Below are 14910 nucleotides of genomic sequence, written 5' to 3'. Positions count from 1 at the left end.
ATGTGTATCACGTGCGTCTGATAAAACCGTATATATAAAGCACACACTCATATATTATGCCAAAAATCTCTTTTATTTTGTATTCGATTAATCGCGATTAATCTTTTCCCAGCCATACTAATTAATCATTAAAAGGTTACTCTACATTTACATTACATTTAGTCATTTAGCTGACGCTTTTCTCCAAAGCGACTTACAAATAAGGTAAACAATAGAAGTAATTATAACAACACAAGAACAGCAATACATAAGTGCACTGGAAATAGTCTCATCAAGTCCAACACAGTATACATAGCCAAGAGTTGGTTAGTAATTTTCTTTTTTTAAGAAAGAAAAGGAAAAAATAGAGAAAGATAGTACGTCCTATATTAGGAAGTGAGGTAATGGCGGAAGAGATGGGTTTTTAGTCGATTCTCTCATGTTTTAACACATGCAGTTGTTGGATTCTTGTTACTTAACCATTGGTTGAAACAACCCAGCAAATTGGGTCATTTTTAACTCAAGTAGTGTGTCCTGTCCAATATTTACAAAGTTAAAAACAACCCATCACCTTTTATATGTGTTAATTCATCACTATTACTCTTAAATAAGACTAAAATGGTTTTGTTTAACCAGGTGTGTCTATATATGAGAATCATCCAGGTGAGTCTTATTCTCTCTACCTGCTGGTGGTGTTCCAAGCCACAGACACCTGACCAGATATCACCGGCCTCCACCCGGGTCAAGCCACCATCCCAGACCGCGGAGAACTTCAATTACACCGGGATTCTCGGAGCAGAGAGCGAGGGGCCGCATTGATTGCGGAGGGCAACAATTGATTTTGTCCATTACGCGGTGAGAATGTTTCCATCCTGCGCAGATCAGGCTGCCCTCCTCCTGTGGGTGGAGATAAGACCCCGTTGCATTGTGGCTGCCTAATCTGTGTGACGGCGCTTGTCTGTGCTGAAATTGATGTGGCTTTTCAAGCGGCCGCGTGTGGCTCCGCGCAGGAGGGGTCTGTTCCTCTTCACCCCCGTCTCAGATCCACTCAGACCATTCAAATCTGAAAACATGAGAAGGATTTGCATCGATACAGATATTTGGCTTTGTGTTTGTTCCAGTGAATGTTCCCAAATAGAAGAAAAGAGTTTGTAATGATGTCTGCGACTTGTTGAACTCTTGACATCTTTTGACTTGGCAATGGCAGGAACAGGTCATAATCTTTAATAAGAGAGATTTAAATGATGTAAGTTATAGTAGAAGAGGTTTTTAGGACAAATAAGTTACACATTTCTTTCTTTTATAGCTTTTGAATAAGCATTGTTTTGTAAAAAAATATTTTTTCTTAATGCCCCCCCCCCAATAAAAACATAAAATGTCTGTCTTTATAATCTTCATCAAACTGCTTACACTTCTGAAACACATTTCTGCTGACTAAAGACATGTATTCTTTTGAATACAATGTTTTGGTACAAAATAAACATGTTTTTGAGTGAAATGTTGAATTAAAAATGTACGTGAATTTTAATAGTTTGGTATATCTGGGCACACTGATATTCAAGATTGACATTCAAGAGTTAATTGTCATATGTACAGGAAACACTCGCTGTACAATTAAAGTCTTACACTGTGAATTCTCTACAAAAAAAATAAAGACAAAAAACACAAAAGTACACAATAATTACTCAATTGCAAATCTGCAAGTGTGTGCATTAGTGTAAATTAACACTGTAGACATACATGTAAGTGTAGTAAACAAAATATATGACCAGTAAACAACACATTTTGTGTTATTTTTAACACAACTTGTGTTACTTTTTAATACAAAATCAAGTAAATGATGACAGATTATTTTTTAAATTTTGGTTGAACTATCCATGTAATTTGGGTTTGTCTCTTTTTGACCCAACTTTGGGTTAAAAAATAAGCCAGCATTTGTTAGGGTGTACAAATGAAGAGTTCAGATCTGACATATTTTCTTGTAAAATGAGCATTTTTATCAGGCTCGTATGTTTAGTTTTAGTACTCACAAATCATGTCACTTTAGTCATTTCATTGGTATTTAATAAAATTGTCTTTAGCCCCAAAACCCTCTAAGTGAATGCAAAACTCTCCACTACTAAAAAAGCTTCACTATCCTTTCTTAATAAAGGTAAAATACTTAAAAAAGCTGTCAATATCCTAAAATATTCAGTAAACCTCCTTTAATGAAGTTTATTTTGAGCATGCGCATAACCAACGTATGTTGTTGTCCATTATCGCTTGTTGGTCACCACAATTGCATAGAAGCAATAGATTTTGCTGTAATAAAGCTAGTAGGCTTTAGTAGCTTCTGTAGCACGAACACAATCACGTAGTCCGCCGTTATTGTTGTTGCTGTTACGTGTGACGCTTCTGACACGTGATGTGATGACGTTTTCGCTTTACAAAATATACGGATTGGCTGTACACATGAAACCGCAAGGGTGTCGATTTCAGATTTATCCACTTTAGGACCTGGTTTCAAAAAATAGCGGTTTCACTCTCTCAAAACGCCGGATCCATGTGGACGAAACGGCAATACGATAACAAATTTATACGTATACAGTGATATACGTCTCCGTGTGGGCAGCCCCTAATACTGAGGACACGCATTTCCCACACAAAACATTGTACTGTCAGAACCCTGCCAACAACACTAGATATAATACAAAACAAGATTCAGGCAGGATCCTGACAGCATGTTTGTTAAAACTAGTTATATTTCCTAATTAAACTAAGACCTAGTCTTGGCTTAAACTAATCTCTGTCCGGGAAACCACCCCTCTATGTCTTATGCATTTTACACATTCAATGATAAAGTTCAAAACTAGATGTTGCAAGATTAGTCTCAGACTTGTGGTCTCCTCTGTACGTTATCTTCCGAAAGTCAAATGGGTTACGGCGAACGGTGTTTCGTGTTCACTTGAACAACACAAGAGGAACATCAGCTCATTAGGCCAAACAGAGCCCGGCGCGTAACTGATTATGAGCAGCCTTGCTCCTGAATGAAAGGTACTTAGTCAGGTAAGCACCAGTGAGTAGCTATATTAACCCAATACATCTTGCACTGTAAAAACGGCACTCTGTAACGCTGCTCTGTTAAGCCCTCTAACATGCGTTATTAGGCAGCATTGAGGTGAATGTTATCTATCAGCCGGCTCTCGGCATCAAGATTCACAGCGAGAACATCGCAGGCTCATCTGTTCCTCTCTAACTAGACAAACCCTGATGCTGATTAATAGCGGTTAAACTTACAGGCACTCCGTCAGTGATGTTACACAGGGAGGGTAATATATGAGAGCCATTAAATACACATCATTTTCCTGGCATGAAATATGTTGACCCTGATCTTATTACACACGTAATTAAAAGCGTTCAACAGTTCTGCGGCCGTGTGTGTGTGCTGTTGAGCTGGGTCGCTCATCACAGACAGCCGCAAGTCAAATTGATGCGTCGCGAGAACGCAATTTGTTTTATTCATCCTTCTGAGCGTCGTTCCAACGGGTATGCATATAAATTGATTTTTATTAGAAAGTCGGATTTACAAAACATGAATTTATTGAGATGGATGTATTTTCTAGTTTTGGTTTTTAACATAAAAGCGATCGTTTCTTTAGTTGTTAACTTGCATGTTTTTATGAAGTGCATCAATATGGTAAACATGGGGATTTTTGCTGTGCAGAAGCACATTAAGTGGATCATTACTGACCGAACATTTCCCACATAACTTTTTTTTTACAGAAAACATGCTGATCTGTTTCCCAGACAGGTCTTATCCTAGTACCAGATTAAAATGTATGTTTAGGCTGCATAAATTTTAAAACATCTCGCACTGACATATATCAGTGCCATTGTTTTGTGTCAAAATGCACACCAATATTCTTTTTTGTAAGGTTTGTTTGTAAAAAATATATGTAAATGTCTTAATATAACTAGGCCTAGTCCTGGATTAATTTTTAAAGCAAGTCCAGGAAACCGTCCCTTAATGAAATATAAAAATCTCTAAATCTGGCCTATTCAAAACAGCAACAATGGTTCTTGATTTGAAGAAAGTTCTCTGCAGTTCACGGAATATTATGTTGAAGAACCACTGAAGAACATTTATGCTTTAGGATATTTTGTTTGTGTACAGACCTGAGCACTATTTATCAGTTGAAACCATAGACTGTAAAAAATATGGACGTAGTGTCCGGCCCATAGGTTTATGAAGAGTTTTTGAAGCCAATAGTTGGCGGGGTCTGCCGTCGCCATCTTGTGCATCACTTGCGGACAACCGGGGTAAAGAGGCCGGACGTGGGTGAAGCTAAGTTGTCTGGTTGCTGAAACCACACCTGCCTAGCTCGACTCTTGTGACAGCAGTGGCAGTTAACCCGTCACTTTTTGAAAACGTTTTGAGCTCGTCCACTTTCGACCACTTTCAACCACATTCAAAGGTAGTCGAAACCCCTTTCGATCGGATTGCTTTTGTAGTGTAAACGCACATGTGGTTGAATGTGTTCGAACAGCCACACACGACTACCTTCTCTCTGCCCATTTATTTAATCTGAGGTACTGAAAACAATGTTTTACGTCTTTTCTGGCGCAAACACACTGTGAACAGCGCTATTTAGCCTTTCATTGATAAAACTAAGCGGCTGATCTCCGCAGTGTCATTTTGAAAGCGTGTGAAAGTTGAGCGATCTTATTTCATCAATTGCGCTGAAAATTCAGAGAAAGCTTTAACATATACATGTACAAAACACTGTGCAGCATGTTTACTTGCTAAACAAGCAGTGCACTCCGACATAATATTAGTTTGCGTCCATTTAAACTCATAATTACTCCAGATCGCGTTTAAATGACAGCAGAGAGACTCGCCCACCGTCTCGACAGATCACCCCCTAAAAGTATTCAAGCCCGTTACAGTTTAAGTCACTTCAGTATTGGCTTCATCAGAGAGATCGGAAGGTTGCCCCTCGGTCGAAACAGAAATGAAATTTTTTGTATTGAAAAATTTGTCATTAACTACATTAACTATGTTTGCTACACTCTTTAAGCTTCACGATGCCAAGTCGTGGAAGAACCGTTTTTTTGGGCCTATTCATTCCAGAAGGAACCTTTAACATCCACAGTATCTTTCTGTTTCACCTGCCTGTACTCATGCGAATTCATAAAACATTTTGTCAAAGGAACATATATTTTTATGTTACTTTAACTTAAAAAATTAAGTTAAAATATAGCTGCAAGCAGCGATGGCGGGCCCTCGCACGTTATTTTTCCGCTACACGGTGCTTCCGAGAAAACGATGCACGGTGGGCAAGGGCCTCAAGTGGGTAAATATCAGTGGGCTATTTAATGTTGTTACTGACCCATTTGGGGACTGTTTGGTAAAAGAAACCCCACATTTTAGACAAACAGGGGGGGGGGCTAGTCAGCCACTAAATAGACACGCCTTTATCTGACCTTTTTGTCAACACTTAACTGCCAACAACTCTGATGTGTGTGCCAAATTTAAAGTTAATCCAAACACGCCAAGAGCCTTAAAAAAGTCTTAAATAAAAGTAAAGTTTGACGCGTTGCCATGGGAACAGCGTTCGAGATATCAAAAATCCCTTCGCAATTTATCATCTACAATGTCTCAGCATCATGTTGACCACTTTTGGTGTCAATCGAATGAATATTCTAGAAGGAGTATTTAAAAGTTCACTGCATGGAACTGAAAGGCTTCAATATGCCTTTAAAATGAAAGTAAAGTTTGACAGGTTGCCATGGGAACAGCATTCGAGATATCAAAAATCCCTTCGCAATTTATCATCTACAATGTCTCAGCATCATGTTGACCACTTTTGGTTTCAATCGAATGAATATCCTAGAAGGAGTATTTAAAAGAACATCGGATGGAACTGTCAAAAAAATCCACCTTTGTGACTGACACACTTCCTGGCGCCTGGTGGTGGCGCTATACCCGAGACTCACAATAGGCACATCAATGCGATCGTAATCTTCAGACGAACAAACGCCCCGCGTGTCATCACAATAAGACATTTTTTGCCTTAGATATTAGACACTTCCTGTTTCTCTGATTTCGCCATGACTTTGTCGCTTCGCCATGGCAGAACCGTTCGAGATATCAAAAATCCCTTCGCAATTTAGCAAGTACAATGTCTCGACATCATGATCACCACGTTTGGTGTCAATCCCATGAATCCCCTAGAAGGAGTATTCAAAAGTTCACCGCATGCATTTTTTAAAACATTCCGAAATAGCCGACTTCCTGTTGGGCGGAGCTTAAATGTTAGAGGGCGAAAGTTGTTCGGGTCGATGAGATCTATATGTGTACCAACTCTCGTACATGTGCGTACATTTTTGCCCGATCTGTGCCCCAATGTTTGTTTTTGAATTACAGGGGGCGCTACAGAGCTCCCTTGCCACGCCCGTATCCCAGCCCCTGCATGAGCCTAGTGGCACGCGACTCCGACGTGTGTGCCAAACCTCAAGACCTCCCGAGCACGTCAAGGCCCCCAAATTAGCACAAGTGCCGAAAAAAACAAAAACAAAAAAAAATATAGCTGCAAGCAGCGATGGCGGGCCCTCGCACGTTTTTTTACCGCTACACGGTGCCTCCGAGAAAACGATGCACGGTGGGCATGTGCATCAAGTGGGTAAATATCAGTGGACTATTTCATGTTGCTACTGATCCATTTAGGTACTGTAGGTAAAAGAAACCCCACATTTTAGACAAACGGGGGCGCTAGTGAGACACTAAATAGACACGCCTTTATCTGACCTTTTTGTTAACACTTAACAGCCGACAACTCTGGTGTGTGTGCCAAATTTAAAGTTAATCTAAGCACGCCAAGAGCCTTAAATATGCCTGAAATAAAAGTAAAGTTTGACACGTTGCCATGGGAACAGCGTTCGAGATGTCAAAAATTCCTTCACAATTTAGCATCTACAATGTCTCAGCATCATGTTGACCACTTTTGGTGTCAATCGCATGAATCCCATGCGAGGAGTATTCAAAAGTTCACAGCATGTAACTGTCAGTCTTAAATATGTGTAAAAATGAAAGTAAAGTTTGACACGTTGCCATGGGAACAGCGTTCGAGATATCAAAAATCCCTTCACAATTTATCATCTACAATGTCTCAACATCATGTTGACCACTTTTGGTGTCAATCACATGAATATTCTAGAAGGAGTATTTAAAAGAACATCGCATGCAACTGTCAAAAAAATCCAGCTTTGTGACTGTCACACTTCCTGGCGCCTGGTGGTGGCGCTATACCAGGGAGTCACAATAGGCACATCAATGCGATCGGAATCTTCAGATGAACAAACACCCCGTGTGTCTTCACAATAAGACATTTTTTGCCTTAGATATTAGACACTTCCTGTTTCTCTGATTTCGCCATGATTTTGTCGCGTCGCCATGGCAGAACCGTTCGAGATATCAAAAATCCCTTCGCAATTTAGCAAGTCCCATGTCTCGACATCATGATCACCACGTTTGGTGTCAATCCCATGTATTCCCTCGGAGGAGTATTCAAAAGTTCACCGCATGCATTTTTTAAACAATCCAAAATGGCCGACTTCCTGTTGGGCGGAGCTAAAAGGTTAGGGTGTGAAAGTTGTTCGGGTCGATGAGATCTATATGCGTACCAACTTTCGTGCATGTGCAAACATTTTTGCCCGATCTGTCTCCCAATGTTTGTTTTTGCATTACAGGGGGCGCTACAGAGCCCCCCTGCCACGCCTGTGTTCCAGCCTTTGCCCAGACCTGATGGCCGACGACTCCGACGTCTGTGCCAAATTTCAAGAGTTTTCGAGTATATTTAGGCACCCAAAGTGGCCAAAAGTGTTAAAAAAAAATAATAATAAATATAGCTGCAAGCAGCAATGGCGGGCCCTCGCACGTTTATTTTCCGCTACACGGTGCCTCCGAGAAAACGATGCACGGTGGGCAAGTGCATCAAGTGGGTAAATATCAGTGGACTATTTTATGTTGTTACTGACCCATTTGGGGACTGTAGGTAAAAGAAACCCCATATTTAAACAAACGGGGGCGCTAGTGAGCCACTAAATAGACACGCCTTTATCTGACCTTTTTGTCAACACTTTACAGCCGACAACTCTGATGTGTGTGCCAAATTTAAAGTTAATTTACGCATGCCACCAGCCTTAAATATGCCTGAAATTAAAGAAAGTTTAAAGCGTTGCCATGGCAACAGCGTTCGAGATGTCAAAAATTTCTTCGCAATTTGGCATCTACAATGTCGCAGCATCATGTTGACCACTTTTGGTGTCAATCGCATTAACATTCTAGGAGTAGTATTTAAAAGAACATCACATGGAACTGTCAAAAAAATCAACCTTTGTGACTGCAACACTTCCTGGCGCCTGGTGGTGGCGCTATACCCGAGACTCACAATAGGCACATCGATGCATTCAGAATCTTCAGACGAACAAACACCCGGTGTGTCATCACAATAAGACATTTTTTACCTTAGATATTACACACTTCCTGTTTCTCTGATTTCGCCATGAATTTGTCGCCTCGCCATGGCAGAACCGTTCGAGATATCAAAAATCCCTTCGCAATTTAGCAAGTACAGTGTCTCGGCATCATGATCACCACGTTTGGTGTCAATCCCATGAATTCCCTAGAAGAAGTATTCAAAAGTTCACCGTATGCATTTTTGAAACCATCCAAAATGGCCGACTTCCTGTTGGGCGGAGCTAATAGGTTTGATTGTGAAAGTTGTTCGGGTCGATGGGATCTATATACGTACCAACTCTCGTACATGTGCGTACATGTTTGCCTGATTTGTGCACCAATAAAATTTTTTGCATTACAGGGGGCGCTACAGAGCCCTACTGCCACGCCCGTGTTCCAGCATTTGCCCGGTCCTAATGGCCGACGACTTTGAGGTCTGTGCCAAATTCCCGGTGTTTTCGAGCCTGTTAAGGCACCCAAAGTGCATGCCAAGTGCTTAAATATGCCTGAAAATGAAAGTAAAGTTTGACGTATTACCATGGGAGCAGCATTTGAGATATCAAAAATCCCTTCGCAATTTATCATCTACAATGCCTCAACATCATGTTGACCACTTTTGGTGTCAATCGCATGAAAATCCTAGGAGGAGTATTTAAAAGAACTTTGCATGGAACTGTCAAAAAAATCTACCTTTGTGACTGACACACTTCCTGGCGCCTGGTGGTGGCGCTATACCTGAGACTCACAATAGGCACATCGATGCGTTAGGAATCTTCAGACGAACAAAAGTCCTGCGTATCATTACAATAAGACATTTTTTGCCTTAGATATTAGACACTTCCTGTTTCTCTGATTTCGCCATGATTTTGTCGCTTCGCCATGGCAGAACCGTTCGAGATATCAAAAATCCCTTCGCAATTTAGCAAGTACAATGTCTCGACATCATGTTCACCGTGTTTGGTGTCAATCGCATAAATCCCCTAGGAGGAGTATTTAAAAGTTCATCACATGAGTTTTTGAAACAATCAAAAATGGCCGACTTCCTGTTGGGCGGAGCTAATAGGTTTAAGTGCGAAAGTTGTTCGGGTCGATGAGTTCTATATGTGTACCAACTCTCGTACATGTGGATAAATTTTTGCCCGATCTGTGCCCCAATGTTTGTTTTTGAATTACAGGGGGCGCTACAGAGCTCCCTTGCCACGCCCGTGGTCCGGCCTTTGCCCGGACCTGATGGCCGACGACTCTGACGTCTGTGCAAAATTTCAAGAGTTTTTGAGTATGTTAAGGCTCCCAAATTGCCCCGAAACGTAAAAAAAAAAAAAAAAAAAAAAAATAATAATAAAAAATATAGCTGCAAGCAGCAATGGCGGGCCCTCGCACGTTTTTTTACCGCGACACGGTGCCTCCGAGAAAACGATGCACGGTGGGCAGGTGCATCAAGTGGGTAAATATCGGTGGACTATTTTATGTTGTTACTAACCCTTTTAGGGACTGTAGGTAAAAGAAACCCCACATTTTAGACATACGGGGCGCTAGTGAGCCACTTAAGAGACACGCCTATGTCTGACCTTTTTGTGCACACTTAACAGCCGACAAATCTGATGTGTGAGCCAAATTTAAAGTTAATCTAAGTACGCCAAGAGCCTTAAATAAGCCTGAAATGAAAGTAAAGTTTGACACGTTGCCATGGGAACAGCGTTCGAGATGTCAAAAATTCCTTCGCAATTTATCATCTACAATGTCTCGGCATCATGTTGACCACTTCTGGTGTCAATCGCATGAATCCCATACGAGGAGTATTTAAAGGTTCACAGCATATAACTGTCAGCCTTAAATATGTGTAAAAATGAAAGTAAAGTTTGACAGGTTGCCATGAGAACAGCGTTTGAGATATCAAAAATCCCTTCACAATTTATCATCTACAATGTCTCGGCATCATGTTGACCACTTCTGGTGTTAATCGCATGAATATCCTAGAAGGAGTATTTAAAGGAACATCGGCGTCAACTGAAAGGCTTAAATAAGCCTTTAAAATGAAAGTAAAGTTTGACGCGTTGCCATGGGAACAGCATTCGAGATATCAAAAATCCCTTCGCAATTTATCATCTACAATGTCTCAGCATCATGTTAACCACTTCTGGTGTCAATCTCATGAATATTCTAGAAGGAGTATTTAAAAGAACATTGCATGGAACTGTCAAAAAAATCCAGCTTTGTGACTGACACACTTCCTGGCGCCTGGTGGTGAAATATGCCCGGGAGTCACAATGGGCACATCGATGCGATCAGAATCTTCAGACGAACAAACACCCCGCGTGTCATTACAATAAGACATTTTTTGCCTTAGATATTAGACACTTCCTGTTTCTCTGATTTCGCCATGACTTTGTCGCCTCGCCATGTCAAAACCGTTCGAGATATCAAAAATCCCTTCGCAATTTAGCAAGTCCAATGTCTCGACATCATGTTCACCACGTTTGGTGTCAATCCAATGAATCCCCTGGGAGGAGTATATAAAAGTTCACCGCATGCATTTTTTAAACAATCCAAAATAGCCGACTTCCTGTTGGGCGGAGCTTAAATGTTAGAGGGCGAAAGTTGTTCGGGTCGATGAGATCTATAAGCGTACCAAGTCTCGTACATGTGCGTACATTTTCCCCCGATCTGTGCATCAATGTTTTTTTTGCATTACAGGGGGCGCTACAGAGCCCCTGTGCCACGCCCGTGTTCCAGCCTTTGTCTGTTCGCAATGACGGACGACTCTAACGTCTGTGCCAAATTTCAAGAGTTTTCGAGTATGTTAAGGCCCCCAAAAAGTCCAAAAGTGTTAAAAAAAATAAAAATAATAAAAAAAAAAATAAAAATAAAAAAAAAAATAATAAATTCGAGCAAAAACAATAGGGCTTCGCACCTTCGGTGCAGGCCATTCTGGCCTGCTCCTCGGTGCTCGGGCCCTAATAATAATCCGAGCAAAAACAATAGGGCTTCGCACCTTCGGTGCAGGCCATTCTGGCCTGCTCCTCGGTGCTCGGGCCCTAATAATAATCCGAGCAAAAACAATAGGGCTTCGCACCTTTCGGTGCAGGCCATTCTGGCCTGCTCCTCGGTGCTCGGGCCCTAATAATAATAAAAAAAATAATAATCTGAGCAAAAACAATAGGGCTTCGCACCTTTCGGTGCAGGCCATTCTGGCCTGCTCCTCGGTGCAGGCCATTCTGGCCTGCTCCTCGGTGCTCGGGCCCTAATAATTCAACTTGTTTATATAAGTTATGTCAACTTATCACAAGTCAAAACCTAAAATAGTAGGTTGCATTTGATTTTTCCTACCTTTATAACAGTTTTACTTTACTTTACTTTACTTTATTGTCCATGTAGTGGAAATTTGTCTTCGGCTTCACAATACAACAATACATCAGCACATAACACATAAAATACAATAAAAACGGAAAATGAGAAAAAGAAGTTGGCTAATTCCTATGAATTCGTACGAAATGAATCAATAAAAAAACAATAACAAAACCCCTTCCCTAAGCCCAACATCAGGGGCAAAAGCAAATCGTACAAAAATGTGGTCGTAAGAAAAGGATTAATACGAATTAACCACCTTGTAAAATGCAAAAAAAGTAAGAATTGTCATTGAATAGGGTTGGTTTCCCAAAAGGTTATTTGTAGTGAAAAAAGGTTCTTCAGATTAAAGTATTTATGAAATATTTCTTCTATAAGAACCTGTCACTAAATGGCTCTTATTGTATTGTTGTGAAGAACCCATAAGCATCTTTATTTTTAAGACAGCAAAGCTGAAATTTCATGATAACCCTTGTTCATTTTTTTTAATGTAGCATTTCAATAAACCCTGATCCTATGTGTTAAACTTTAGTAATGTCTGGAGACATGAATATTATACAGACTTGGAGGTGGGCTCTTTTGACTTAGAGCAACCACAATATCGTCTTAGCAAGGCTCTGGCAACCACACTTACACAAGCAAACAATGTAAAGTCTTTTTATTATAAATCTTTACCACTGATCTTTTTCTCCTCATCTCAGCCCTGATGGGTCTGCAGTGTTAGATGGATGTGAATCAATAACAGATGTGTGCTGATAGCAGGACTGATGTTTGATCAATGTGAGCTCTGTAGCATCACATAGAAATCACTTAAACCCCACAAACCTTCCACAGGTACCCTGACACACACACACACACACACACACATCTCTTATAAATCTTCCTCTTTCTATATCTAGTTCTTTCCCTCTCATCCATCCGCAAGAAAAGTTCTCGGCAGGTATTCCGGAGTAATCCGTGAGGAATCGCAGGCGGCTTTGTTTTATGTGATGCGATGAAACTGGGTCGTTATAAAGAGGTTGGCAGAGGGATGGATGTCAGAGCCCAGATGAGGACGACCTCCAGTGATCAGAGAGCTCAAACATCACCACACTACACACACTTTTACACAGAGGGAGAAATTACTGCCAAAACCTCCAAATCCAGTCTGAAATCCACTCTACATACAGTACAAGAGCTTTCCTTTTTATCAGGAGAATATCGTGTTGCCAGATCCTCTTTAACCAGCACACGGCACTGACGCTGATACAGAGAGGCACGTTAAATAAAGTGTGAAATTCTTAACATAAGGACTGTTACACGGATGAAGGGAGCACGGATAAGGGTTGCATATCTTTTTTTGTGACTGCCGACGTGTTGTGACCTTTTTACAGAGCCGGCATGTCTTTACACACAGACAGATTGGCCATACCTAAGTGAATTTTATGGTGGATTTGTAATGACAAAAGCATCGAGTTAAAGCATGTTGACACCGTGTTAAAGAGTTTCACACGGGGGTCTCGGTGTCTGACTCATGCACGCCATGGCTGTTAAATGCTTGACTCAGGCTGTAAATCTAACGCTATTGCTCATTTTGTCATTTTATGTGTGGATTTTACACGTTTATGGACTAAAACTGCTTCACTCTTTAATGTGGCTTTTAAGTTCGTACATTTATAAACAGATGCAAAGGGTGAGCTAACTGAAATTGGTTAAATGTGACATTGGATTGATATGAGGTAATGCCATTGTGACACATCTCACAGGAAATGCCCGGGGCTGGGAAAAGCATTCCAGGACAAATCACGTCACCGGATTCAGACTAAACGAGGTTGGTGGGGAGTCTGAGAAGATTGTTGGGCATGAAGGATATTCAGGTGAAATGTTTGGTGGGAGAACAGAGTAAGACGGTGACTTTGAAATCAAACCATAAAATATCTTTCTGGCCTGGATGCTGATTGGTCAATAAGTGATCATGATAAAATATTACCACAGATCTACATATCACAGATAAAGAGACAGAAGCGTTCCTTCAGGTGGAAATACCTGTGCATTTGCATTGTAACACACAACATTGTGGTGTGACAGTGAGTGGCTGTTTAATGCTGTTCCTAAGGGCACACAAGGCCTGCAGGTATTTGCAGCACCTGTTTAAACTAAAGAGGTATTAAGGAGGGAACAGAATAAGGGTGTGAGAACAAACCCTGACACAAAGCCCTCGAATAAAATTCAGAGATTAGACCCGAGATAAAATATAAACTTCATTGTTTACTGTGGACCTTAGTCATTATTTCACATACACATTTATGTGCTAAAATGATTTACATTTGTGCATGTGGCAGACACTTTTATTTAAAGCATTTAACGTGCATTGAGTCTTTCTTATTTATTTTTAATCAGTAATTGTGTTATCTGGAGATGAAACCCACACTGAAAATCCTAATAAGTTGACTGAACTCATTTGATTGAGTAAACTCAATCTCATTATATATCAATTATATATAATTAATAAATTATAATATAAATTGTATACATTTTTTTAATTGTATAATTTCAAGTTCACTTAGTTAACTTGGTGGCAACAAAGACTGAACTTAAATTGTCATTTAACTTTATATAACAAGGTGTAATGAAAGGTATTCAGAACTGACTCTCAATAAATGAATGAACTTCATTTTACACAGAAGCACACTGTTGAATTTTTTTTTAATTATTTTGTTTAATCAACTCAGATTTAGAAGTCATTTTATTATTTATCTTGACAAGTGATGAGTTGCTTCAACTTATGAAATACAATTGAAATATGTCAACTTCATTTTATAAGTTATAACAACTCTAATTACGATAAATAATAGTAAGTTGAAATAACATGTAAATCTGAGTTGATTAAACAAAAAAATTTAAGGCTGCAAATACTTTTATTGTATAAACAACTCTTTATGTGTCCAATCAGTTTTTATTCTTTGACCAAATAAAATCATTCAAAATGTTCAGGCGCAAGGGCTTATTTCTTACATAATTTTCAACTAATCATTTTAAGTTAATTACACTTGAATTTTTAAGTTTATGGTCTTTGGAAGTTAATAAGTTAGATGAACAATGATAGTTAA

General features: G+C 40.0%; 1 long non-coding RNA gene across 1 annotated transcript in view; it reads right to left on the bottom strand.

The window, feature by feature from the left end:
• Positions 1–914: 914 nt before the first annotated feature.
• LOC141350226 (uncharacterized) overlaps positions 915–14910 on the bottom strand; it is a 38035-nt gene continuing 24039 nt past the window's right edge. The window contains exon 3 of the long non-coding RNA XR_012358233.1: positions 915–1042. This is a non-coding gene — a long non-coding RNA (uncharacterized lncRNA). The remainder of the gene's footprint in view (positions 1043–14910) is intronic.

The sequence above is a fragment of the Misgurnus anguillicaudatus genome, chromosome 17 (assembly GCF_027580225.2).
Source record: "Misgurnus anguillicaudatus chromosome 17, ASM2758022v2, whole genome shotgun sequence".
In the NCBI taxonomy this organism is placed as follows: Eukaryota; Metazoa; Chordata; class Actinopteri; order Cypriniformes; family Cobitidae; genus Misgurnus; species Misgurnus anguillicaudatus.
The sequence above is the reverse complement of the archived record's forward strand: the minus strand, read 5'-3'. Positions and strand labels throughout refer to the sequence as shown.